The 4,256-nt window shown below is 47.6% G+C and overlaps 1 long non-coding RNA gene across 1 annotated transcript; it reads right to left on the bottom strand.

Annotated features, from left to right (window-relative positions):
• Positions 1 to 1,142: 1,142 nt before the first annotated feature.
• LOC110319850 lies at positions 1,143 to 1,765 on the bottom strand. Its single transcript, XR_002380433.1, has 3 exons — positions 1,655 to 1,765; positions 1,420 to 1,518; positions 1,143 to 1,296 (listed from the first exon to the last, which is right to left on the bottom strand). It is a non-coding gene; the product is annotated as an uncharacterized LOC110319850 (long non-coding RNA).
• Positions 1,766 to 4,256: the final 2,491 nt, after the last annotated feature.

Below are 4,256 nucleotides of genomic sequence, written 5' to 3'. Positions count from 1 at the left end.
CCCCCCCCCAGATTCTGGCCATGCAGACAACCCCCCCCCAAACCCAGGCAGAAGCAGAAATCAAATGCTGTTTCTTCCCATCACATTGCTTTTGGTCACCTCTTCAAAAAGGAAAGCTTCCCCAAGCCAGTGCTCAGGCGGTAGGGCTATGTTATAAACACAGTACTCACCAACCGAAACCAGTAGTGTATTTTCAAAAGGATGATACTGGGGTGGGTTCAAAAGGAAGACCTGGGTGGATTCATCCAGGAAAAGAAAGTTGATCAACAGTAGAAAAGTGAATCAGAGATTGAGTAGACAGAGAAATGGCTGCTAAAATACAACGTTCAGGGCAATGACACATTCTTAGCAGCTACGGAGAAGACCTTCTTTACCTGATGAAGGGCATCAAAAATACTGCTTAGCCCAAGGCAGCTTATTAAAAAAAAAAATGCACTGAATTTGGGGCTCACAGTTTCAGGAGGTTAGAGTCCATGAGCATCACACTGCGGCAGGGAGCAGTAGCTGAGAGCTCACCTCTTGAGACACAACCATGAGATGACTGGTGCATCTCCTTCCACAAAACCATGCCTCCTAATCCTTCACAAACAGTTCCACCAACTAGGGACCTAGCCATTCAATCATAAGAGCCCGTAGGGGCCATTCTCATTCAAACCACTACACTGGCAAAGAGCTGAGAGCTTTCATTAAGATGTGAAAGGACACAGCACTCATTTAACCAGCGCAGGAAAAGTCCGTGCAGGAGGACAAGGAGCCACCGGTGATTTTAGTTTGTAGGGAGATTAGCAGAAGGGCTAAGCAGGAAGTCGTCACAACCCACTTTCTCTGTGAGAAGATTAGGAATGGATTAGAACCGAGAGTCACCTGGACAGAAATCCTCTTAAGAGGGTCAAGAAATCCTCTTAAGAGGTCATGGTACCTGTTCAAGGTGAAAGATGAGAAGGCCCTGGATGTAGAGGATAGAGAACTGAGAGGCCCACTAAACAGCAAAGGGAAGACAGATGGGAGCCACAGCACACAGGTCGGGTTAGCAGAGGGAAGGAGACTCTGGAGTCACTGAGATCAGCACTCCCCCAGCTGCGTGCTCTGACAGTTACTGGGCTCTGTGAGGACATCATCCGCCAGGCTGAAGCTACATATCGGGCAGCAGTTGGGGGTTGGAACTGACTGTTACTTAGGACAGCAAACCCCTAGGCTGGTCTTGAACTCTCAACCAGCCTGGCTTGAACTTTACCCAGGGAGCTTGAATTACTCGGTGAGTGCACCTCTAAGAAGTGACACGGATCTGAGGCAGATCTGTGCCTGTGGAAGGAGAGAAGAAAGGATGGGATAAGCTAGGCAGCCCCTCAGCCACCCAGCACCCTCTCAGTTATTTGCTCTTCCTCCCCTGGATGCCACAGACAAAGTCAGCAATGTCACCTCCTTCAGTAGAACAAGTTCTCTCTGAAGCTGTCCAACCCCACGAACTGACATCCTTTTCTCTGGCCCAGACCCTTCATTTGGCAGGTGACAGACCTGCTGAACCCCAGCAAAGAACTCAGTTGAGCTGAGGCCCAACCTAGGCAGTGAAACTTTAGTGACAGCCGGTGTGAGTGATATGGATCCCCACAGCTCTGCTCTGTCCCCCGCTGCCCATTCCTTCTGCACCCTCCACCTGATTTTAGATCAGTTCAAATCTTCTTTTTTCTCCCCTCTACTCATTTCAGCTGCCTTAGTGTAGTGAAAAGAAAGGGGCCCTAGATCCCAGCAGACTGAACTCAAAGCTCAGCTTCATCTTCTTGGACAAGCTACACTGTCCCCTAATCTTTGATCTTTGTTATCTCGTATTAAAGGGACATTCTCTCTCTCTCTCTCTCTCTCTCTCTCTCTCTCTCTCTCTCTCTCTCTCTGTGTGTGTGTGTCTCTCTCTTTCTCCTTCCCTCCCTATCCCCCTTCTGTGTATCTCAGTGTCTCTGTCTCTCTCTGTCTCTCACGTGTGTGTGTGTGTGTGTGTGTGTGTGTGTGTGTGTGCGTGCATCTGCATGCCCATTTGTGCATATGGAGTCCAAAGAGACACTGGGTTCCTGCTCTATCCCTCTTTACATAGTCTCTCTCTCTCTCTCTCTCTCTCTCTCTCTCTCTCTTAGAATATAACACACTACCCAACCTAGTCATCCAATATTTGATTATTTAGATTAAATGTAATTATCATTCAGCTTCACAAATTACTTTCTGCTCACCAAGAAATGTGTAATTAAGCCCCGATACATTCAGGCCCACAGATAAACACATCATCTGTGTGCATTTTAGATGAAAAAGCAATTAACTGCAGGGGATGGTGGCCATGCCCTCTGCAGGTTTGCAAACCCACCGTCGTAAATAATTAACAGCTCCCTGTGCCCTTCTGCCCCCGAGCACGGGCAGGGGTAGGTGACATTCTACATTGTTGCTAGGCTGCCACTGCCAGGGCAGCTACTAGGTAACCAAGCTGCATCCACATCAGGAAATTGAATCTCAGTGAAGGTCAGATAAAAGTCTGTCTCATGAGCCCACTCCTTGCACAGCCTGTGAGCTGTCGCTGGCGGATCACAGTGGACATAAACCTGCACGCCAGCTAAACCAACCTGGGACGCTCACTGAGGAGACGCAGCAGAGGGCCGGTGCAGTTGCTTTCGGATGTCCTATCTGTTCCCATATGGCTTGATACTGACAAATACTATTGCTATGTTTCCTTGCACTACGGTAGTTGTCCTTGCACTGGAGTTGGGAGGACAGGGGGGAAAGTGTCCTTCAACCCCAGTTCAAATGTGGTCATGAACATCTGCCACAGTTTTTCCCTCCTTGAGGAGAGAGGAGAAAAGTGTAAAATAAAAAGTTTCACACTTTCTTCTCAACTAGGCATGAATTTTCTCGGTGTAGAGACAGGCTATAAAATTCTAACCCTGCTGTTCTCAAGCCTCGGTGTTGGACAGCATGTGTGTGTGTGAGTGTGTGTGCGTGTGTGTGCGTGTGTGTGTGTGTACATACACACAGTATCTGTGGGTGGGTATATGTGTTCACATGCAGTATCTGTGATGTGTGTGTGTATGCATGTGTGCACACACATGCAGTATCTGTGGTGTGTGCACATGTGGTACACAGGAGTGTGCATTTACTCATGTTCACACATGTAGAGTTCCGATTTCTCCTATCACCTCCCACTTTGATGCCTTGAGGATCCTCTCACTGATAAGATGATCCAGGTTGGTTGGCCTGCTCTCTCTCTCTCTCTCTCTCTCTCTCTCTCTCTCTCTCTCTCTCTCTCTCTCCTCTGCTTCCCCATGCTGGGAGGGTCGATGCTAACCACCGCGCCCAGCTGTTTACATGCACACTAAGGATCCCAGTTCAGGACTTCAGCCCTCTTACTCAGAGAGCATACGCTCTTCCCCACTGAGCCATCACTGCGTGACCATTTCTCTATTAACACATAGGGATAAGAAGTCCTACCACATGGAATTATGAAGACTCTATACAATATGAGAAACTACTGTGTAGTGCTCTAAAATGCATATGAGGCCATATCAGCAACACAGAACTAATTTGAATTCTGCGGTGACCTGAATCTCCAAAGAGAGATTGCTTACAATTGCTATGCTATCGTTTTTGCTGTGGTGTGATTCCTGAGAGTCAGCGTTTATCATTCAACTTATGGAGGTCTTCCATTGACACACATTCATTCTTGGATGAACAAGCATGTAGCATGTATTCATAGGTAATTGATTTGCTTCAACTGTTACTGGCCCCAAATGTCTGAAACTTAGACAAAGGAGAACAAATCAAACTTTCTGTTACAAAAGACAGCTGCTGTGTAAAGGTAGGACGACTTTTGTATAGTCCTTCCAACCCTGTCATCAAGGGGACAGTGTAATAATCTCTTGACTGTATTTTAAGTTCTCAGAGTATTAGATTTGTGTTTGTATATATTTCTCCAACAGGCCATTCTTAGCCCAGCACCAGGAAAAGGCAAACCCCATGGAGACCTATTGGCTCTGAAGAGGGAATATCGAAGAATGCTCCTCAGAAATGGTGTAATGAGACAATCTGAAACAGTCTCCATCAGCTCGTGCTGGGCAGAGGGGAGGGCAGAAATGGGTTGTTCACGTCTATTCCTGTATGTCGGTGTTTGTTGGCCCCAGGTGTGCTGGAGCTTTGTGACAGAGTTCTAGCCAAAGGGTATGTGTAGAAAAGACAAAACGCCCCTCCAGGTCTGACCCGACCCCCACCTGTCCCCTAAGCCC

Source organism: Mus pahari, chromosome 4 (genome assembly GCF_900095145.1).
Source record: "Mus pahari chromosome 4, PAHARI_EIJ_v1.1, whole genome shotgun sequence".
Lineage (NCBI taxonomy): Eukaryota > Metazoa > Chordata > Mammalia > Rodentia > Muridae > Mus > Mus pahari.
The sequence above is the reverse complement of the archived record's forward strand: the minus strand, read 5'-3'. Positions and strand labels throughout refer to the sequence as shown.